This window comes from Centrocercus urophasianus, unplaced genomic scaffold (genome assembly GCF_019232065.1).
Source record: "Centrocercus urophasianus isolate 14NV4802_14NV808 unplaced genomic scaffold, USGS_Curo_1.0 seq_16, whole genome shotgun sequence".
Lineage (NCBI taxonomy): Eukaryota > Metazoa > Chordata > Aves > Galliformes > Phasianidae > Centrocercus > Centrocercus urophasianus.
In genome coordinates this window covers 37,039,255-37,064,299 of record NW_024884711.1, presented here as the reverse complement: position 1 = coordinate 37,064,299, position 25,045 = coordinate 37,039,255, and positions in this window count along the sequence as shown.

Sequence of the window (25,045 nt, the reverse complement as noted above, 5' to 3'; positions counted from 1 at the left end):
ATAGGATAGGATAGGATAGGATAGGATAGGATAGGATAGGATAGGATGGGATAGGATGGGATGGGATGGGATGGGATGGGATGGGATGGGATGGGATGGGATGGGATGGGATGGGATAGGGTAGGGTAGGACAGGATAGGATAGGGTAGGATAGGATAGGATAGGATAGAATATGATAGGATAGGATAGGATAGGATAGGATAGGATAGGATAGGATAGGATAGGATAGGATAAAATACAATAGTTGGAAATGACCTTCAAAGATCTTCTGGTCTAACTGCCAGACCTCTCCAGGGCTAACCAAATGTTAAAGGTTGTCTAAGACGTATATATTATTTACACATATTGTCTACATTGATTTGTTTCAAAGATTTTTCAAAAATCTTCCCCTCTGCTCACTTGATCTTATCTCTCCCCAAACCCTGTGATCTTATTGTAAACATACTGTTGATGATCTTTAATTGTGATTCTAGCCATGTGAAAATTGCAAGGACTACCTCTGTTTTATCACCTACAAAGACAGTTATTTCTATTAAAAATATATATTGTTCTGGTATTACGTATACTTTAAAAACTTTAACAAGGATTGAGATAATACATATGCTGAAGAATCAAATGCTGCTAAGAGAACATTGTGCTGAAGACAAACTGTATGTACACACACAATGTAGCCAGATGCAAAACTGTAACCAAAAGTTTGTTTCTGTACAATGCAATTATTTTCCATATAGTACTTCAGTCAGTGCTGTTTTAAAATTAACACTAAGCAGTATGGATGAAAAGACAATGAGAATATGAGCATATGATACATACTTTCTTGGAAGTTTCTCTTCCCATAGCTTATTTAGAGCCAAAAGAATGTCTCATATTTTTGCTAGAATCACTATGCTCCTCAATAAATGCCTAATATTTTTTTTGCAGTTAGAAAATTCTAAAATTCTCTTTTTTTTCTTTTTTTTTTTTTTAATATTATTATTATTTTCTGAGTGCTCCTGTCACTTACTTTTGTTTTTCTGCTCTGCTGTTCTGAGGAGGAAAAGGAAAGGGATGGAATGAGTGTGTGAAGATAACTCCTCACTTGAACTAGAAATATTCCATCATTCAAAAAGGAAAACAGCTGAGAAAGAATAAATCTTTTTTTAATGTGCTTGAGCTTGTATTAAAAATACAGATGTACTGTATGCATATGAATTTTTTGATTAAAATGTCTCTTACCAGTCTGTCTCTTTAATTAAATAAAACCTGCTTGGTATTAATCAAGGCATAAAGAATTTATGCCCCAAATCCAGATTAATTAAAAGCCCAGAAGCTTGAAGAGCAGACTCTGTATAAATACTAAAATAAATCAATCTAAGCATAATATTTATGATTGGGGCTGTGTTTCCCAAAAATATAAATAACTTCAAGAAGTGATTTATGATAGATTCACTGTAGAAATACAGTTCTTATTAGAATATATTTGAACATAAAGTTAAGCAAATGGTTTGATTTACAAATATCCTTCTTTGAACACTTAGTTTTTAATCACAGTTCTATTTGTAACGCTTTCTGATAGTTAATTTCATAACAAATCACGAGAAATTTACTCTTTAGTCTCTTATGTTATTTAAAAGGATAAGCTAGAAAGCATTTTCTGTGGTTCTGCGAACTTAAGAAACACAATAGGAAAATAAAATATAAAGCATTTTTCTTTTTAGGAACAATGGTGCAGAAGCACTTTCAATACTTTCGGTATTGTTAGCAACAAACACTCTTTTTGTAAGCTAAATCTTTTGGGTTTGGCCTAGAGTCCTTATGGAGGGAGAAAATGCACATGAAAATGTTGAGAGAGCTCTTAGAAAGAAGGTAGTGGATGCTGTGGTTCCAAAGCATCAGCTTTTGTATCAAATAGCAAACAATGAAAACATGAATTAGAAAGCAGAAGAAAGGGTTCAAGAGTTTTCCTAATCCTTACTCCCTGTGGTGAATCTGTGCTGACAGAAGAAAAGCTTGACTTTTCTGGTGTTACAATTCTTTAAGTTTGGATGGTGATCTGATCTTCACTGACTTATTTAAATCTTAGGGCACAGATTTTGAAATTCTCAGTTTCTAGTGAAAATTCAGCTTTGGGATTTATGCTAAAGAACATGAATTGGGAAACTTGTTTCTTTTCTGTTTAGAGGGAAAGGTCATAGTGGATGGTCTTGTCTCATTTCATCTTTAACAAGAATTGCTGAAGATCTCATAACTCATAACGCTGCAGAGATTATGTTCACACACTTGCCTAAACCACTAAGTGACAAGTTGATACTAAGTGCCTGTATGCAAAATAAATGGACTGCTGTCTTCACTGATACAAAAGATATTGAATACTCTGCCCAGAGAGCTGACTGATGGCTGAAGTGGCTTCACAATACTAATTTCTATGCAAGTGCAAAATAATGCAAATTATTCATTCAATTGCAAGCATTTCTTATGGTAACAATGACTGCCAGTTACCACAGCTGTGAAAATAATGCATGTCATTGCTATAGCTGTCAAATACCAGATTTAACACCTGTTTGCTAATTTTGAAAGTGCACAGCACAGGCCACAAGATAATGGGATGGGATGAGTGGAAATGTTTGAAAAAGAATGTTCAACTATATTATAAAGAAATATATGTTCCTCTCCATTTTTCTTTCCTAGCCTTCCTTTATTCCCTTTGTCTCTGGTAGAGACAATGCATGTTGATAAAATCATATTTTTATTCCAAACAGTCAGGTCTTCCTTTCAATAAGCATCAGATGAGGAGATACAAAATTTGACCCAGTGTTTTTCAGGTTGTTTGTGGTTCAAGTAACCCATCTGATAGTCCCAATTTTTTGACATCTGCACATAACAGCTGGCAATGAGTATTTGAATTCTGAAAGTCTCTAGTTTTTAATCTCTTGCATTAGACTTATTAATAAAGATGGATGGAAAACAGGTGTGGTAGTTGTTAAGGGGGTTATTGAAAGATATAATTGCTTTAACTATTGTTTTAAGCATTCCTTTCTTGTTCCTGCACAATTTGTACTTATTGCAGCTGTAAATTGCAGCTCAGCTGGGAATGTACAGCTTTTACATTTTCTTCACTGTTTATAAATCTAAATGAGTACATGGAGCAACTCCAGGAATAGAACTCCATTTATATAATTATTTATTTTAATAAATAAATCTGAGTATTCCAAGCGATAGAACTCAGCTGAAATGTGTTAACATGTGCTGTTACAGAACTATAATCACAGACCTATAGGTGGGATCAGGGCTAGTGTTTTGCGTCTGGCTCTAATATTTCTGTACTGTGAGTGAGAGGAAAGTTGTTCAGACCTATCTGCACTGCACACTGCAATAGGGTACAGAACTCCCAAGAGATAGATGCAGACCAGAAGTCACCGTGATATGGAGTATTAATCTTGCTTTGGTTATTAGTGAATAGATTAAAAATATCAAAAAAACATTTGAAAAGAGTAGCATAATTATGCCAAAACTTTCTAGAAGCACACAAACAGAAATAGTTATTATTTTAAAAGATCTGTTTTTCTATTATATATAGAGTGTTTTTATCTCTTAAGAACAAATAAATATTAATAATGTACATTAGAAAATAAAAACATTTCCTGCTAATGAAATAAAAAGGAACAATTAGATTAAATTGTGCATGTATGGATTAATTTGAAATCTCAAGCTAAGTATTAGGATACTGTAACATCGATTGCATAACAAATGCCAGTGAAGTCAATGTTTTTGAAGTATAGAGTCATTTACCAAATATAATGAGGATAAAATTTCTTACATATGGTAAGAAATGACAAGCATACAACAAAAAACACTTTAACTCATTATTTTGTCAGATTCTTGTACAGAAATTTTGAATTAGATCACAAAACCCATGTTCTTCTCCAGATTTTTTTCCTAGTTCCCTACAGCTGTGACTCAGGAACTTCAAGATACTGCCTTTCTATTTAATAATCACAGGAAATTTGCCCAGTAACTTTTTAACATCTTAGCATCCTTAACAACTAGAAACAGATTATTTCATAGCTCAGGTTAATCTTTAGTTTAGTGTCAACCTTTAATCTTCCAGTTACTTTTTATGTACCCTATTTATTGCGCTGGGAGAGACAGTCCCTGTTTGCATTGTTCATGACACTTATGATTTTATGAATCTTCTCCATCATGAGGAATCCCCACCTGCTTTGCCAGAGAAGCCAGCTCATGCCCCCCTTTCTTCTTTTTATCTTCTCTGGCTCTGCCATATCCTAAGATAGAGAAACCAGAACTGGAGCACAAGTCTTTTAAGAGCAGCTGAAGGAGCTGGGATTGTTCAGTCTGGAGAAGAGGAGGCTCAGGGGAGACCTCATTGCACTCTGCAACTTCCTGAAGGGAGGTTGTGATGAGGAGGGGTTTGGCCTCTTCTCCCAGGCGACAAACAAAGAAATGGCCACAAGTTGTATCAGAGGAGGTTTAAGTTAGACATAAAGAAGAACTTTTTTCTCTCAGAGAGTGGTCAGGCACTGGAATGGCTGCCCAGGGAGGTGGTGGAGTTGCCATCCCTGGCAGTGTCTGGATGAGGAGCTACGAGATCTGGTTAAGTAGCTTGTGGTAGCGGTGGTAATGGGAGGATTTTTGGACTAGATGATCTTGTAGGTCGTTTCCAACCTTGTGATTCCATGATACTATGATAGCTTTCTCAATGCAACAAAAACTTGGCAGCCAATTTGTTACACTTTAAAATATTTACAGTGAAACTGTAAATGCAGAAATGAGAGAAAAAAAAATAATTGTCATTCCTCAAACACATTACATTTTAAAATTGTTCTTTGGTGATTATGTGATCTGTGGAACAGTTTTTTAATTTTCTATGATATTTCCTTGCAAAAATTTTATCACACTTTTTATGTATTTTTCTTCCATTCTTCTGGATGAATGGTAAAAGTTTATTAATTTGTTCTACAAATTTCTGCTATGAGGTTTGCAGGTTGGTTTTTTTTTTCCCTTTTTATTCCTTGTCTTGTCACATCCCAACTCATTTCCTCCTTTTCTTGCCTAATGTCTTCATTCTCCATCATGTTATTAGTTATTCTGAATTCTTCCCAGAAAATTTACTCAGAATTAGGAGATTCTGCATGAAATTGTATGACTTTTTTAGAAGTGAAATTGCATATGGGACAAAGTTTTGAATAAAATGATGATGTAGTAATATCTATGAAATGTTAAGCAATTTTTTCCTTAAACTTACAAGATCTTGTTGGTTTTAAAAAGCTATCTTAGGTGGACATGAGTGGAGTTTATTTAGAATCATAGAATCATTGTTGACATGGGAATACCATGTATACTGAAATAATAGGGATCTGGATAGCACTTCAAAAACTGTCTCACTACACAAATGAAATTGTGATCTCATCAGTGTCTCTGTGAGATACTCATAGAAAAGCTATTACTACAGTAGGCAATACTGGATGTTTCCATTTATTATTTTTAAATCACTCACTGATGGGCCAGACTGTGAGTACTGCTTGTGTAACTACAATCTGGATTTAAAAAAAAAAAAAGTTTTTTCAAAGTGAAACGAATGGCCATAGTTTCTTTTTTGAGTGAGACAATATCTGTCCACTGAGAAAGGGAGAAAAGTCACAAAAATAATAACAACCGTATTCGTAGTGTTCCAAGCTATTAATTTACCTGAAAAACAAGTATAATCATTATTTCATTCTATTATTTCTTTCATTTCCTTCATTGCTATAAACACGAAACAACTGTTTCGATAAATACGAAATTTCAACTGTTTAGGTTCTTGATTTTTCCTGAGGGGGAAAAAATAAAAATGAGAATTAAAAATAAAAATAAAAATAAAAAAAAAAAAAGAAAATTGATAGTGAATATGTCAGTAACTCATTTAAAGATATGTTATTACTCATACAACCAACATATTACTGTCAGAATGGCCTTACTCTAAAACATGCTGCTGTACCTGGGTGCTTGCCTGATATTCCAGAAGTGACTACTTGGGCATAATTGGTGGAATTCCAATGAATTTATACTGTTTGATTAATGTGATATTTTATCAAGCTGTTGACTGTAACATTAACATTTTAACCCTAATTGGAAAAATTATTTATTTGTAGCATGGATCATGCTAAAATCATGATCAATATTATTTTAATAATATCAAGCATAATCAAAGACAAAATCAATCTTGCGTCTTATGCAGAGAATTATCTACTGGGCAGTTTGTATTTTGCATTATTTAAAGGATGTTTGTTTTTCCAGCTAATTGATTCAATAAATGGTCTTTTAGAAGCTTGAGAAGGAAATAGAACTTGAAAGCAAGGATTTACACAGCGAACATTTAAACTGCTGTGGGCAGATTCAAAGCATTCATTTTATAAAGCTATTTACTTGCATCGCCTCACTCAAAGAGAAGTAATTTCTTTAACTTGATAACTTGACGTGAGTATCACAGTGCCAGTGATTGTTTAAGTGTAATACATATATCTTTCTTGCTGTGTTATTGTAACAGGAGTCACAATGCTCCACATGAGGGACAGGAAATATCTTAAAGTCATTGCTGTAAGTGGTTGCATTATCTGAATTGATAAATCACAAAGAGCGGAACAGACTTAAAAAGCTTCAAATGTACACTGGAGATATGAGAATGTGATACCACTAGCTCTTTTATGGTCCTCCTTTAAATTGTTCTAGCTCTGAGACAGAACAATGCAAAAAAGTGTGGCCTTGTGTGACTAATGTGCTTGTGTTTTTTTTTTTTTTAAATCAGTAATTTTTTTAACATAGAAGTTATCCCAAATTAAAATATTTCTACTTTTTGCACTGAAGTACCTAACTGTAGCACAGCAACTATTTTATACTCTTAAGTTCTCCTCAAAATGTTTACAAACTTACTTACTGTGAATTTGTCTCTTAATTTTCAGAAGTTGCAGATAAGTTTATTGTGTAATGATTATTGTTAACACAAAATTTATGCATATATGTTATTTTTTTCTTAATATTTATACAAAACTTATGCATACTAAAGCACTATTTGCTACTGATTGACCATTCTTATACAGTTGACCATTAATGAAATGTAATAGTCTAATAAAGTTTATTTTAAAAACAATGTATTCCCTTGTGCCAGCCTTATGACATATTTGGTGATACAGATTACAAAATGTACTGTATTATCTTACCCCTTAGCCTTTATTTGTCACTTCTTAATTGCAAATTGACGAAGAAAGAGTATGAAGTGACTATTTCTATTTGGTGCAGCATAAGTGATGGATGGAAGTGACAGAGAAAATAAGGATGTTTCTCATATGGCAGTTGGCTTCTATTTAATGGGGTTACACTGTTGCTTGAGGAAACCCGTAACAGAACATAAGCTTTTCTATTGCACTGACTAGATATCTACATTAATTTTAGTGGCTGGCTATACGTTAGCTTTTAACTACTAATAAGCCATTTCTTTAAGCTTTGCTCTGTCTAACATTGAGATATATAACAAAAGTGACCAGATCTGTAAAGTGCTTGATAATGGACTTGATAGGAAATGTCAACTTTCTGTGGTGTTACAATTTGCACATTTTTTAATCCAGCATTATCTGCATTTTTTATGAAATCTAGTTTCCCACTCATTTTTTAAACTTAGCTGAGCAGCCACTCTTACAAAAATCAATATTCAAAATTATAATGGAAAATGAAATTTAAACAGTCATGTAAGTTCATGGATTTATCAAATCTGCTTATTGAGAAAAAGTCCCTTTTTTTTTTTTTTTTTTTTCATTACTAAAGGCATAAAATACTGTCTTCAGACACTGATCTTGAGGAGGATCTTTGTAGGAAATGGTGCATATGGAAAGGGTCTCTAAGAACACTGGAAACACTGTGGATCACAAATGCAATTGCTTGTAGGGTAAAGCTCGGTTAAGGTGGGATAGTAACTCCCCTGCCTCTACAGGAATTTGATGGAGAAATTCCTAGACAGGTTGACTATGAGAACTTATACAGATACACAGCCATGTGTGTATCCAGATACTAAAAGAACATTTCTCAAGTTAGCTATCAACTGCTAGAAGCTTGTCAGAGGTAAACCCCATCTTCATTTCTGAAGCTTCATTAATGCTAAACTGAATGCTGGTATGGAAAAGATATCTGAGGAATTTTTGTTCCCCTGTCCCAAAATAGAAGAAAATATTCAATGACTTTCAAAGGGAAGCAACTGAGAGCAGTACAGATAGAATTTATTTATTATGTGGTGATCACTTACAAGGGACATTGCAATGCGTACATCCTAACAAGACTTAAAAAGGACTGAGTTCTTACATGAATATTCACACATAATTATAAAGGAGATTATATTCTTTGACTTCAATGGGAAAGAGGCTCTATCTATTCCTGCATACTTTATATAACGTCTGTGGAAGTAGCGATAGACTGCACCAAGGGCCAGATGTTTTGTTCCATGCTCTAGAAATCTCTTTCAAAGATTGACTTCTTGCCCTGTCCTAGTTTTGGATTGGATAACATTATTTTTCTTCATGGAGGCTTACACGACTTTGTGTTTTAGATTCTGATGACAATAATACTGATAACACACCAATGTTTTAACTGTGTCTGAGTTGTATTTAGTCAAGGACTTTTCAACTTCTCATGCCTTTGAGGAGCTTGAGTGCACAAGGAGTTGGGAGAGGACACAGCCAGAACAACAAAAGGGATATTCCATACTCTAGAATGTCCTGCTCAAAAAAAAAGCTGGGGGAAAGAAGGTGGATATGTTTGGAGTGATGGCATTTGTTTTCCCAAAAAAAAAAAACCTCACGTAGGACAAGCTTTACTTTCCTGGAAGTCATAGAATATCTAACAGCTGATGCAAAGTAGTGAATAAATTCCTTATTTTGCTTTGCTTCTGTGCATGGCTTTTGCCTTAGTAAACTGTTTTAATATCAATTCACTGCACTAGATCTGGTTGGGAAGGGGTTAAATTTACCCATGGCAGCCCGTACAGCACTGGACTTTGCACCTGTAGCTACAGCACCCTTGGTATTACAACAGTGTTTTGAAAACTGCTGAGCAGTGCTGGCGCAGCATCAAGTCTGTCTTGCCAACAACACTGTGAAGGCTAGTGGTACAGGATTGGGCAAGAAGTGTTGAGTGGACGTACACTCAACGTAGATGTAGACATGCCATACCATATGACATCACACTCACCAAAAAAATTGAGGAAGTGTAAAGAGAAGAGTGACTCTCCTTATAAAAGCACCTGTTTTCCTGAGAATCACTATGTTTACATAGTGGCTGCTACCTGAGAAGTGGAAGAATATCATTTGCTTTTGTAAATACAGAATAACCATTTTCTCCTTTTGCTTCCATGAGGCCTTTGCTTTTTTATTTTATTTTATTTTATTTTACTTAAACTAAGCTAATATCAGCCCATGAGACCTTTTTTCATCATATTTTATCCTCAGCTCTTTTGAGAGAAGTTGAGAGAGCAACTCGGTGTGTGGAACTTAGGTGTCTATCTGTGCAGAACCACCATGCCCATGAGTTCTTGCACTTTTGCCTTTCCAGTACTCTCCCCCATCCCACCTGGGCAGAATGAATGAGCAGCTGTGTGGTGTTTAGCTGTCTGACAGAGTTAAAACGCTGCAGTCCTTTTTTTGGCATTCATTGTGGGTTTTGAAGTGTTAGAGATGATGACAGATTTGATTGTACAGTGTTCTAGACCAAATTTATATATGCTACAGCTATTTATTTTCCCATACCTGCCATGGGGGTTTCTTGCCTTATCACATAACAGAGTCTGATGCTTGCCATAACATGCTTCCTCATTTCTCTGTGGAATCATAATCTTGATTTGCTATCATTATGTTCATGAATATGTTCTATTGTAATATTGAACTGATACATCACAGAATGTAGCACTGATTTTATGGCTACAAAATATTCTTCATTTATGTCTAGCAGTGTAAAAAGACCTAGTATAAGTTTCATAATCACCCCCATAAATGATATACTGAGTCTTTAGCTTAGATATTTTCCAGGAAAGTCCAGCTCTTTGTAAGTAGTTTTCCTGGAAAACATAATAGAAGAACATTTTGACAGCATAAGGCTTTGGGAAAACACTGCAAAAAGATATACTTGACATTTTTAACACTGGCAAAATAATGCTTTTTTAAAGGGACATGAGGTGTTATTCTATTGGAATGGACCAGATTGATGCCTTTCATTGCATGAATAATAGGACCTTGTGTCCTTGTCTTGTTGGCCTATAGCCTAATCTCTATATTGAATAGGGAAGAGTGGGAATCTATTTTGGTGGTTAACACCCACATTTGTTTCTGGGGGAAGGCATGTTGTTGTATCCATCACACTGTTCAGCTCACCATGTCATTTTTACTGCAATTTCTTTATTTTTCACTTCTCTTTGACTTCGTAGGAATATGCCACAGTGACAGTAACAAAAGCAGGAACATTTGCTAAAAATAGATTAGGTACTTCTTAGGTAATGGACTTCTGGACAGCATTCAGGTGGTTGCCATGGCTGAGAACATACATCTCCAGGGCTTCTGTAAGTTTCTGCAAAGGATCTGTATACTGTGATAAATAGCATTATGCAAATCAGAATTGCCATGCCTGACTCCTGTAAAATATGCTATTCCTATAAAAAGCACTTCTGAAAGGAGGGGAAAAAAAGCTCAAGGGATGATATTGTACTTGTTCAAAAAACAAACAAACAAACAAACAAAAAAACAATACAGTATGTGCATGTGCATTTATTCTTAAAGCAGAAGGCTTATGCTGTCTTCCTTTCATTGGCTCTCTTGGAGTACACCTTCTCTGAAATGAACAGGTAGGCAGAACAGGTAGGCACCAAGCTGTGCATGGTGCACGACAGGGAGGGCCATTAAGAGGTTTCTGTGGTCTCTAGCAACATAGCTGTGGCTCTACGCAGAGACTGGACAAAGGGTTGAGTTGTTGATGCAGTTTAGGCCAATATAGGCCCCAGTTAATTAAGCACATATCCAACTTTGAACATGATTGCCAATTGGATTTCATTATGTGGTCCATTTGTGTGTATTGATAATATCAAACATGATATAGTCACATATAGAAGAACGCAGAGCATAAGCACATATTTTCCTCCAGTGCCCTGCATGGTTTGGGTATTTTATTCTGTTTTATGAGTAGTGTGAGAGTTTATAATAACACTGAAAAGAACCCTGTGAGGTGTCTAAGATTATTTTTCATCCCTAGCTCCTACTAAGTACCTATATGCCTATGTATTTTTGTCTATGTATCTTTTAAGATCTTTTTGTACAGCCCAGACCCTCAAAAGCTTTGAGATGCCTAAATTACATTTGGATGCTCACCCTGAATGATTTACTCAGGATCGGACTGAAAGAATTTGGAGTATAGAAATAGTTTTTTCATGTGCTTTGATGAGAAGTCCATCACTCCTTGTCAGTTAAGTGGCAAGTAAACCCACAAATGCAAATCTGGAGTAATGGTTCAAGATACATTATTTTTAACTCAGATGCATTACAGTCTTTTCAAAACACTGCTGAAATAATCCTTTTTTTCTGTCCCTCTCACAAGAGTTCAGAGCTCTTCTAATTGCAAGTGACCTTGAAAGATTCTCCCTAGACAATAGAGGGACAAATTAAAATGCAGCATCCATGGCACATTTTTGTTGACTTCCCTTGTGCCTGGAATTAAAATATTTTCATTTATTTATGTAATTTTATACTGCTTGCTATACTAAAAAAGAATAAAAGGGCCCTTCTTCTTTTTTTTCTTGCAAAATTAGCAGTGAATAAAGGAATCCTACTCTTAGACCATGGGAAGCAGTTAATAAAGGATGGGGAACAGTTATTAAAATTTATTTTATTCAAGATCATAAAAAAATGCAGAACATTTCCTTCGGTTAGACTCACTTAAGAGCTTTTTTTTTTTTTTTCTATCTGGAATTATTATAGATTAGAGATGACAATTATGGCCAAAATTGCTATAATTAGGCCCTGTTTTAGTTGCTTATGATGATTAAGCCTTAATGCTTTTTCCGGAATACTTCATGGCCAGATGTCTGCTTCAGGTTTAACTTAAAAAAAAGTCCTTTTTAGTTTTATCAAAAAAGAACAGTCACTTCAGAGACTGAGTGGCAGGAGTGCTTGTTGGTTTGCTAGTTAACATGCACAGGAAATCACTGTGAGATATTTCCTGAGACCCCTCTGTTTGGATGAGTCATAAGCCACAGAAAATAACTGTTTACAAATATTCAATGGATAAAAAAATGCTTATACATTGTTCGTTTGATTCTTAATTAAGACAAGTGTACTCCACACTCAGGTTGTCACAGTGAGTGTGGACCCTTCACAGGGAGACATGGACTATACCTACTTAGGTCTACAGTCTAATCATAGATGAAAAATGATCCTATGCACATTTTTACCATAGTATTGCTTAGAGTTGTAGGAGACAACAAAAATAAACTGAGCTATTTGCAGCAATAAGAATGGTTAATCTTAGCTAGATAAAACATTTCTTTTCCAGCTTTTCTGTTCAATCGTAGAATCATCTAAATTGGAAAAGACCTTCAAGATCATCAAGTTCAACTATCAACCTCACCTGCTGAGTCCCATCACTAATTCTTATCTCTTAGTACTATATCCACACATCTCTTAAATACCTCCAGGTAGGGGCACCACATTGCTAACCAGGGCAGCCTATTCTTGATTACAGGACGTCTGAGATATAAGACTGAATGTTGTCATTGCCACTTTAGAAATTTTTGTTTATTTTTCTACTGTGAATATCTAGTATCTGATCTTGTGTATTTTTAGTTAGCTTTAATATGTAATTAAGGAAAAAAAAGGAAATTTCCTTTAATTTTCAGTCAACCAAGGAAGCCTGGCTAGGTACAGGGAAAGCTTTTGTATTCGTTGTGGTTAAAACAGTAGCCAATGGAGGGAGAGTAAATTGTAATATGTACTACTCACCCTACATAATATAAAATAGAATGAGTGTAAGCTCTCACTACAGTGTTCACAATTCTTCCCAAGCCTACTCCAGCTCAGCTCTGCCTCTCTCTGTGAAATTAATAGCTCTTCTCAGCTGCTGTTTATCCTACTGAATGAAGACACTGCCATGGATTTTGTATTCTGAATTTTAACTTTAGAGCAAGTCAGAAACAATGGTTGTTGTTATTTTAAGGAAAGTGGTAAAAATGCCAAAAGTTAAGATTGCTTGATTAACTGTTGATAGATAATCTGGGTTGAACTTTTTTACTCTGTGTGCTTGTTTTAGAGCAAAATTGCTTGAACAGCCTTATTAGGAGATTCAGTGAATGATGTATAAATTCTTCAGAGTAAGTTGCTGAAAACTTGTTCTGTTTACGCCTCCCTAAACTGTTTGCCAAAATAAAATGCCAGAAAATACTATAAACATAAATACTCTAACATATATAGCTGACTTCAAAGGATATCTTAGAACTTGAGGTCATTTTGAATGGCACTAGATGCAATGTCCAGGCAACCACTTTTTACTGCAAGATCAGATAACTTCATAACGCTTCAATTCTGCATAAAATTATTCAAATGAAATATTTATAAATAAGGCACATAACAGCACCCCCTCTCATTGAAAACCATGGTCACCTGTGTCTGTTCCTGGGTTATAATAGTATAAATCATAACTCCACATCTGGAACTTCTGGATGCTTATCTGACATGGCATTTGGAGCTCATCATCTGTTTCTCCAGAGATGTACTGAATGTGCTCTTCTGCACAGGCAGAGACATAGGGCTAGACTTCATTCTTGGGGAGAGAACGCCAGTAACTGCCACTGCTCTAATTTGTTAGTGGCAGCATCCAGAAAGCCCAATAACAGTTTTCAGATTTTATTTTTTTCCCAAGTATGTAAGGCTAACACGTTATCTTTTTGTACCTACATGTGTATGTATGCCTCTGCAGAAGGTAGTCAGTCCTCCTTGTGTGGTTTGCCACATTTATACCTTTCCTCTGGGAACGGGATTTCAGATACGTACTAAATTATACACAGTTTTGATCAATATTTGACACAATGGCACACACAGCTTCACTGAAGACAGGTTAATTTACAGCAAATATCCGGCTAAAGCATTGCAGAAAGCAGGAATCTTTTGAAATAAACACCTCTAAAAGGTATTTTGGATTCTACATGGCTCAGATATAGAAGATACATTTAATATTACTGAACAAGTGTCACTTGTGACAAATAAAAAAAATGAAAAAAATCTCATCAAGTGAAATACATTAAAAACTCTCAATTATTTTCTAGGGAAATTGCAGTGATTCAATTTCTTCTATAAGCAATAACAATTTATAACTTTTGAAATAAATTCAGAACATTTTGTAATCTTGGGTTTTTGTTGCTTCTTGGAAGCATTTTACTGCACATACATACATATTATCAATTTGTCAATAATTACTGCAAAAAAATCTTTTACAGAATGGTTATGTTGGGGAGGAAACTCTGGAAACCATCTAATCCAACCCCCTGCACAATTAGGGATGCCTAGAGCAACTTCAACAGTCCTAACAGTCTCTCATCATGGAAGAGGAGTTCCAGGCTCTTGATCATACCAGGGGCCTTCCATTGGGCATTTTTCAGTAAGTTTTCCTGTATTATTTTTCAGATAAAAGCCTGTCAGAATCAGTTGACTCTCATCCATATTGGGAAGATATACTGAGAATTACTGTCACAGTATGCTTTCTTGCAGTTACCTGTTCATACATGTTAAAAGAAGGTCTACATATCTTCGTGTTGTACTCTGAAAGGGCACTTGTTGAATATTTCTTGGCATTTCAGACAGCACTCTGCAAAAAATGCTAGTTAAAACAGTGGGTTATATCTCATGTGTCAAAGATATTTCTCATAGTTGGAAACAATAACGCCCTGACTGTAACTGAAGTACAAATCTGACAGTTGCTGGGAAAGGGCAAGGCAACCACACACTGACAAGATTTCTATTTGTTCAGTTCTATGTTAAAGATCTGAGGAGAACAAGCGTACCAGGGAACACAGATAATGTGCTGAAATGCAACTGAGACATAGTGTTTAGAGATCTTCCTACATGGAATAGATTACATAACTGCACCATATTTTCCTAAATTGATTTACACTACTGAAAGCTTTCTCATATGGGTAGTAAGGTTACACAGGTGACATTGTAATCATGGTGGATAATAATCCACAAACTGCAGGATATTCATAAATATTGGCAGCATTGTCTTGAAGCCACTTATATCTAATTTTCTCCCAAGGAGGAAAAACATTCTCCAATCTACAAAATAAAATGAACAACAGAAAACAAGCAAACAAGTGAAATACCAGACAAAAGCCAAGCAAACGTGTGGTAGTTAAGTCACTGACAGAATAGGTGGGGATCTATCTTCAGATCCTCCTGTTACAAGCAAAATCCATAATATCCAGTTCTGCAAGTCAGTGTACAGGAAATTTTTCAGAAAAATCTTGTCTAGCAAGTCCAACAGCTCAGCTGGTAATCCAAAGGCTCATTTTAGTGCTTTCATTATTTCTCAAGAACATTTTCCTCTTCAGAGTAATGATACCAAATATCCAGCAATATTCGAAGCCATGGGCCTTCAGTTCTCCTGCAGTCTAATCTTGCTTACACTCAGAGACAGCAAAAAATCTGTGGATTTTACCAAAGCATTCACGAGGCCCATCGCTGTAGACTACGGAAATGGCTGCAGAGCAAATAAGTAACAAATAACAAACGTCAATGAAGTAGTGTACCCTGGACACTCATTCTGCTTTCAAAGATGCTAAAGCTTTGTTTCTGGATCTCAAAGACATTTTTTCTAACTGTTATTTGTAATATATATATTAAAAGCTGAGGAACAGAACCAGGTTAATATCCTATATTCTTTGCCTTATTTGCTTTCACTAGTTTTGCGGGGAAGTTGGACCATGTTTACATGAATAGCCAGCCTTTTTCTTTTTTTTCCCCATTAAAGAAAAAAAGAAAAGTGAAGAGAGATAAAAGTTAACATTTGTGTTGAAGAAAAATCTGCAGAATAATGTTACAAAGGATGTAGAGACTAAATGGTAGGAAGAAGTCTTGTGTTCAGGGCTTATCAAGCTTCACAGTGCCCCACTATTTATTAGGCAAAAGGAGTCTTCTCAAAATAAGTCTTTATTTCCTGAAGTTAAAGGGTAGCTGAATATCAGTGTGATCTCATGCTAAATCGCATCATTCTTCATCTTGTTATAGATCATTTCACTGGTTCAAATAACATCTGCAATTGGCCTAGTTGTAGAATGAGGCATTATTTGGCCTGAAAACCCAGGATCCACTCTATAATAGCTTACAGTTCAAGAAGTTAGAAGTCTGCAATTCCTTACAGAATTCTTTGCCATCCTTTGATTTCAAACACCTTCTAGATTGTGTGTTAATTCAGACCTCAGGTCATTTTTTAGTGGTCCTAAATGAATGTACAGTCAAAGAAGCTATTTGATTCTTACTGTTAACCCAATTTTAATTCATTTTTGTCCTAGCTCTGCAAGAGATTACAGTATAATCTTAAAGGAAAAGACTTAAAAACATGGAATGCCTAGAAGAGAGTGAGTAACATCTGTTGATCTCCAGAAATAGTGAAATCACTACTGTTAAGTTCTTTGCAATACAAGGCAAAGCACTGTTAGGAACATCAATAATCAAATACAAGAAAAAGCTGACTCACCCAACTAACAGTATGATCTGTGACTATAGACCACTTCCTCTTAGAAAACAGCTTTCACCCAGAAGATAATCTCCCTGCATTGGCTAGCCCTAGATGAGCACAGAAGGGGGAAGACCGAGGGTCTACTCCTCTGGTCACAAGGAAAGCGCAAGTGAATTTCTTGCATCTGTGCCCCTGGGCCAGCCACACCTTTCACCAGGAGCTCAATCAGTTCAGGCCGTAACATAATAGTTCCCTTACAGAATCTCTGTAATGTGCTGCTACTTGTCATATTGCTTTCCTGGTTGTTAAAGACGTGATATAAAGTACACAGAAGGAAAAAAATATTTTAATTTTTTGATGATCTTTCTTTCTGATCATTTTATTTAATATTGTTGCAGTTTATTTGATTCTATCACCAGTGACAGGGCTTTCTCTCTCCTGTCTTTCCCTCTTCTGCGGGAGGGAAGAAATACAAAGGACACAACTAAGATAAGGAAGGATAAGTTATTTACTACAAATGGTAAAAGAATATAAGATAATATGGCATGAAAAGGAGTTACAGGTAATAAATCAAACAAATAGAAGAGAGAGAAGTTCCAGTCGTATTGCTCGCTGTGCTACAGGAAACTGGAGAGAGGTCTTCTACCTTGTCAGTGGTATTCTACCTCTTTTACCTCGAATTGGAAATCCTATGGGAATGCTTCAGACTTCTGGGGACTGTAGTTTGTTTTTTCTCAGTGTATCTTCTTCTCGGAGAGCTGAAACTCATGTGAAATGACACTGCCAGGGGCTAAATAAGGAAAGTCAGCTTTCTGGCACTAAGTTCTATCGTTAAAACAGATTGTTGCATAATGTCCTGATACGGTGCACTGATAAAACCAGGATATACATACATACTGTGGAAATATTTATCCTGTTATGAAAAATTTTAAAATGAATATGTTGTATCTTGTTGGAATCTCTTACAAGGATTCATAAAGAAGTGACGTTGAGCTTCATCAGTCCATCTGATAGATTCAAAATTGTTTTCAGCTCACCTCAAAGCTTCATTTTTTTCCAATGGTAAAAAAAAAGCCAAATACCTTCATGATTTATAGTAGATCAGTTGAATCCATTGTTCAGACTAAGTTTCATTTGTCTTTCCCTACACTGCACTTTCTGTAAGGCAAGAACAGAGTTTTCTTTGGCTGCTTTAAGCTAGGAATGTAATTAAGAAATTCCAAGACTGTGTCCTGCACTCTCTTCTCAGCGTGTTCCACAGAAAAAAACAAAGGTCTTTTAAAAATGGACAGAAAAAGAGAAATACCAAAGTAAAGAATGATTCTTTGAAAACATGTCTGTGATTCTTTGAAAACATGTCTGGAAAAATCTTTTTAACCAGTTCAAGCTATTATTCCAAGCAAATACATTTTAGTGGTCGATCAGGAGTCAAGGGCAACAAGGACACACAGTATAGCATGTATGGAAGGTGCTTTCCCCTCCATGCTGCGTAAAGCGCGAGAGTCAGCATGGTCTATGTGCAAGCAGTAGACTTGTTTTGGGCTACTGAATGACTGTGTAGTTTCCCAATAATACACCCCTCATTTTCTTCCGAAGTCCTATGTGCATTTTTAGTTTGAAAGGTTCAGCAGTTGACAGAGATCTGCCTTGCTCTCTTCTTGGAAATTAAAACTGTTTTGCTGCTCAAACAAATCAGAGAAGCTCAGTTAGTAAGCAATTTTAGTTGGTCTGAACATGAACTGTGTTAATGCGAGCTAAAAACGTAACAAGAAGTTGGATAAGGAAAACGTAAGTAACATATCCAGTGCCAATAAAGTAGGAAAAAAAGAGAAACACAGTAAGCATTTCAGCCTTGATAAGGGAGAGGAGCAAAGGATGAAATAGCCTGATTCTGAAAAAAAAGAAGAGCAGAATCTAAAAAAGGAACACTGCGGAAGAAGAGGCAAATATGTGAAGCAGATTACAGCTTTCAGAAACTGAATAAAGACTACATTACAGTCTCCTGTGTATTGAGACAAAGCACAGATCAGTGCAGAAGGAGTTTATTTCCATTAGTAATATCTACATGAGAAACAACTGACATAAATGAAGAAGGCTGGATATAAAGTCAAGGATGACTAGAAGAGAGTTCTGGAGAGTTACTGCCAGAGATCATCCACACACACACACAGAAAATGTTTGAATATATATAAATATGTTTCTCCATAAGACCTAGTAAGTGAAAATTAAATACAGAGATTCACAGTTCCATCTCCATGTTGCTTAAAGGTGTCAATTTAGTTACTTACCTTTGTTCCTCATTCGAGATATTGTTTAGAAATGCACAAATGGCATGAAACATTTGTGGAATAGTGCCCCAATAAGGCATAAACAGACACCTAGAGTTATAGACTGTCATAAACTGAGAGACTACAAAACAAAATGAAATAATCTTCAAAAGTTGTTTAGAAGTTTTTAAAAATAGTTAGGTCGTTACAATAAGAATGGATATTGTAAATCTATCAACTGCTAAATTAATTTCTTAAGTTTTCTTACATAAAATACAGAAACCGATCTATGAACTTATTATAGAGGACAATATCCATTCACTTTACAAAACCATTATTGAGAATGCTGTTGTAAGAAACCTTTTAAACCTCAATATGGAATGCAGATTTTAATAAAATGGATTCAAAGATTCCAAAACTGGAAAAAAAAAAAGACACAGGTCTTGTGATGAGATCTCTCATCGCACAAACTCTTTAACTACCCTGAGAAGAATCTCATCAGAATTATATGCATCCAGCTGGAGCAGCAAATTCCTTACTAGTTTAGAGTTGACTGGGAGTTTATCATTCCCACAGTCATCGTCCTCAGTTCAGTTCCTGAACTCCATTATTTGTGTTAAAGGGAGAGGCAAAGAAGACATTACCACTTCACCAGCAAAACCATTTCTGTTTACAGGCAACAAATCTAGGAAAGCACCTTTCCTCAATGCTTAGCCCTTTCCTCCAACACAATACACCTGCTCTACCTGTCCCATTGTAACAACAGGCACCGGCCTCTTCCCCTCTGATTTCACTTTTTTTTTGTCCCAGTGTCCTCTTAAAGCATAGCCAGTGAAAAAGAAGCATATCATTGTTTTCTTTATTTGTATCTCTTTATGGAAATATGTAACTGAGCAGCATGAGTCTATAAAAAGTATGTGAGACTAAATTATTTTCCCTGTTTTCTCAGAACAAGAATCTTTGTGAATGACCATCATGATAGAAATGCACTGATAAATTGCATTTGCTGCTTTACATCTGCTGCTCACTGAACCACCTGTGTTTTTCTAATTATTCAGAATATGTGATACATTGAGTGGTATCACCTGCTATTGGTAACAGATACATTCCCCTTGCAATTTCAAGTGAGGAGTGAAAGAAATCAAAACCAGTTTTGCTCTTTTCTCACCTAGGAAGCCCTTCTTTCCTAACGGATTGTAGTGCTGCAGATGAGTTTCTGTGCATTTTGCAGGCTGCAGAGGTAAACAGGTGAAAAAAACCCCACACTTTTTAGTTTTCACCTTGCAGGCAAATCACTGAGCGAAACCATTATAAAGTTATTAAATTTGTTTTGGTACTCTTTCTTCCTGCCCTCTTTTTTCCTTTCCTCTTCCCAAAAGACAAAATACAACAACAACAGAACAGTTGAGTATTAGAAGCCTCCGTAAAAGATTTTTCTCATAGAACTTGAACTCTAAATTTGTTAACACAAGAAACGTGAGGAGCACAGATAAGCTTTTGCATTTTAGATACTGAACCATACTGCTTGGCCTATATTTTTGAAGCATCTGATAGTTCCTGTAGTGCAGCTTTAATATAAAATTTATAGAGCAGAGCCATTAAGAAATTGTTCAGACACTTATATTAAACAAAAATTAAAAAAAAAAAAAAAAAAAAAAAAAGCTGTTTTGGCAAAATATAAGCTGATTTCAATAAAGTTTTAGCTGCAAATATTTTTCTGAGACAAAGCATCTTTCTTATAACAAGGTCAAATCTTTCTTGTTAGAATAACCAATATTTTGTCATTAAGATATCTGTCTCAGAGGAATTTTTATTAATTCTTGCTCTGATGGACAAAGGGCAAAACTGAGTGCCAACTGCACGACTTTAAGGTGAAAAAACAAGCAAACACACAAAAAGCCATGATTTGCATTAACAGGAAAAATTATAAAGATATTTCTTAGGATGAATTCTACAGTGTACAGAAATGCTCCTTCTTTTTCCTTAGTTCTGCTTATGGTTTCTCAGCTGTGTAAAGGCAGTATAGTACTTATAGGTGCGATCACACTGCAATGCACTGGTTGTTATCACTCAGCTCTGGACTGCTCTCTCATGACTGTTCAGCAATTTTTGGAATCCTACAATGAAATAAAGAACTTTTCCCATATTCATGACTCTAGATCTCTTGTAATTAAGGGCTGTAATTCTCAGAGCTGTGATCCCTATGTTCTATTTTCTGAACTTTATTTTACCAAGATGTGACTCTTGCTGATTTTAGGATGGTATTTGTCTTGCCTACAAAAATCTGATAATCTGTGTAGTCTAAGCTAGTCATTGATATCCTATTTAATGGACATAAAGAAATTTAGACTCCACCAGAGTGTGATTCATCTCCATGTCTATCCTGTGTAATAGCAATGCCCTCCAAAGGCAACTTATCTCTCTCTATTGCCTATAAAGTGGGTTTACCCACACCTATATGTATTACTCTTGGAGATGAATCACACCATTTGTGCTTCAGTTTTCAAAACAAAAGGTGGAAATAGTACATATTCTCACACTAGCAGAGTCCTGTAAAGATAAATACATTAAAAAAGATGTGAAAAGCCAGATGGAAATTAGTGCCATCGAATAAATGTTACAGAAAGAGAGGACTTGTAGACTAAAAAATGTTAATTTGACATCTTTGACAAATACTGACCCGATGATTTCAGTGGTATGTTTTCAATCAAAAAGTTATGGGTAATCATCAGGTGCAAATGAATGAAGTATCAGAGTTACAGAGTTTGCCCACTTCAGTCTTATGACTAAAGGTTATTATATCAACACCTGTCTTACATGTTATTCATACTTATTCACTCCTTTTTCTTTAAGGAAAAAATAAATGAGTTGTATATTTCAGTAATGTCATATTTGAAATGTGAAAGAGAAATCGAGGGCTATTTTTTGATGACCAGTGGCAAATTATAAAGTTCACTAGATGGTGGCTGTCTCCAGAGCCAGCAGAAATGTCTGATACATTACAACTGGCATTTTAAATATTGCAGTGCTTTTTTAAGCAAGGTATGATACAATTAGTACCTGACAACTCTAGATTTTCAGAGGTGACCTACAATGTTATGCAATTTTCCATTTCTCACTTATAGCAAGAATGACTAAGAATATTCCTTTCTAGGTCAATGTTGTGCAAACTGTATCCATTTAAATAATAAACTCACAATTCACTAAACTATATTTTTCAGAACCATTCCTCATAAGTTGTCCTCCATATCACAGTTTATTCAAGATTCCATTCACTCACAAGATAGCCCTAAGCCACTAAATCTGGTCAGCGCAGCACATTGCTTAGAAAATAAATCCTTTGCTACTTTCTCAATCACATTTGTCCCCTTAGTCCTGAGAATGTTCTTATCCAAATCAATACTGGTATCAGTATAATTAAAATCTGCCATGTTTAAAGTTTTGGCATTCTTGCAGGCCTCTCTTATCTGTGAAAGCATTTCTCATCAGGCTTTGCTTACCACTCTTGAAATCCATGGTTACATTTGAAAATCAACTATATACCATAATGTTCTGCTTTATTCAAAAGTTTTCAATGTTTGACCAGTTATTACCCAACTGGTCTATATTGGCAGATGTCTTTTATTTATTTGTTTGTTTGTTTGTTTGTTTGTTTGTTTTGCCAAGGCCAGTGCTATCATACTAAATCTAAACTTTTTCCAAATTTAATTTTTAATTAAAATTATTGAAGTTTCATGGAAATGCATTTTTGGCTCAGAAATACTGACATGTCATCTTGATACATTTGCACAGATAAAAAAAAATGCACTTCTATTGAAATCTTGATTTACACATTACAACAAGCAAAACAGAATTCTACATGGATAAGACATGAAATATTTGGGTTCTAGTCAAAACGTACTCTAATACTTGCTAATGTACAAGGGCTGTTCTGAAAGTAATGCTTCCTATTTTATTAATTTGTCCCATGGTGTCAAAGGTGGATGTTGGTGATACAGCAGTATAGATTGAACCTTCCCATCAGTATTCCTTTATATTTTGTTGCTGTATCACAGACGGCAGCAGAGAGACAGTCTGACAGAATGGAGTGTGACACGGGAGCAGAAATGATGCAAAGGTGTGGAATTTAATTGCTCCACGCTGGAAAAATCATACATGCTGACTTTCATCAATGCTTGATCAACATTTATGAAGACAAACTGAATGTGAGCACAGTTGAGATGCATTTCAGCAAAGGGGACAGTGACAGTGGGTCATCTCTACTGTTGCAGATTTTTACAAGCATGACATGCAAGCTCTTGTTCATTGCTGGTGAAAGTGCATAACTGATGGTGGTGACTATGATGTGTTTGTTTGTTTGTTTGTTTGTTTTTGTTTTTTGTACCTGAGAATTTGCTCTATCAAATAGTGTTATTCTGCTCTTTGTGTCTGTTCTAGTTTTTACGGAAATAAATAGGAGGCATTACTTTCAGAGCTCCGTACATAAAACATGTTAATAGTGTTGTGGACTTGATTTTATTCACATGCCAAAAAGGTAAATGCTTGATTAGGTGTCTTGCTGACTTGGCATCTCATCTCTTGTGCTGAGGGATTTAACTTTAGCTACTACAAAGCCTTCTGTCAACAACTGACATTTCAAGAACTCCAGCTTTAAGAGAAGCAGTCCTCGTGTTGGGATCTAGACAGTTTTCCTATAAAACTGTCTTTTCTCACTTTGCTAATCTTAAACCTGGTCCAGATAATTTTCCATATTAGCAGGAAAAAGGGAAAATCAATACATGATTATAAAATTGTATTTCTTATCTTCTAGTGTTTGTGCTATCAGTAAAATATCTAATTATCTCAAGCCATCCAACCTTCACAAGGTTAGTGTGAATTTGCAGTACAGTAGTTGTATCTGTGCTATTTTTCATTATAGAGCTGCAGCATGTACCTTTTAATTTGGCTGTCAGGGGAGACAGGAAGCAATAATTAAGGCTAAAAGATGGGGTATGGAAGCTTTATTAAAGGATATATTGAAGATGGGAATTTGATCTGAGAATTAGATTATGATTAGAGTTGTTAATGCAGCTGTGCCACTCTTGAGTGACAGAGCAGCAGATGAACTGAACAGGCAATTATAACTACAGGAGTCTCCCTAATCTTTACAATCCCAACCTCACAGTCACATCCATTTAAATTAATTTTCATGAAGGCTGCAAATTTACAGCTCCACCAGATTGGAAATTTGTTTGTTTATTATCCACAGGAAATATTTTTAGGGAAGTAAATAGCACTGAAAGCCATCTTGTCTCTCTGCTTGTCTTTTTAACTTGCAGAATTAATAATATGAGATTAATCTGAAGGCTGCTGCCTTTATGAAAACTGATTGATTCTCAGCAGCCCAGCGTTATTATGATTATCTGTGGGAAGGTCAAAGGCAAGGCATGTAAAAGTCACAGCTGATTCATGAGTTCCCTATATTAAGCAGAAGATAAAAAAAAGGAGGCTTGTGTTGATCAGTGTTATACGTGAGGAATCAGTCTTCCTTGCATTACTGAAACTGAAATTCTAGGAAAAGGATTTTAAACAACTTTGGACGTAGTTATTTAAAGATGTCTGTTGAGGAGAGATAGCAATAGTTCATTACTATGCATGTTGAAAACCTATTTTAAGGAGTTCTTTGCTGCACAAAGATTAATTTACCACAACGTTTTTTCCTCCTTCACTATTAATATAAATAATGGTTGTGGCTTAAATTGGCATTATATTTTGATAGCCTAGTTTTGAATATACAAAGGACTATCCTGCAGAACTGCTCAGAAACTTGGAAACGGAAAACATGAAACAGTACTCTTCTGTTCCAGAGTTTTATACTGAAATGACAGTAGTGAATGGAATAAAATATGAATATTTAAAAACCAGATATTGTTTTTGCAAAATGTTGAGCAAATAGATGTGGTGTACAAGCTTCACTTGTAAAAATCAGAAACAGAAAATATATATTTTTTTCCTCTGGTTGTCATTCAAAAAAGCTGGAAATACTTCAGAAAATGATTGTTTGCAGTTGCCAG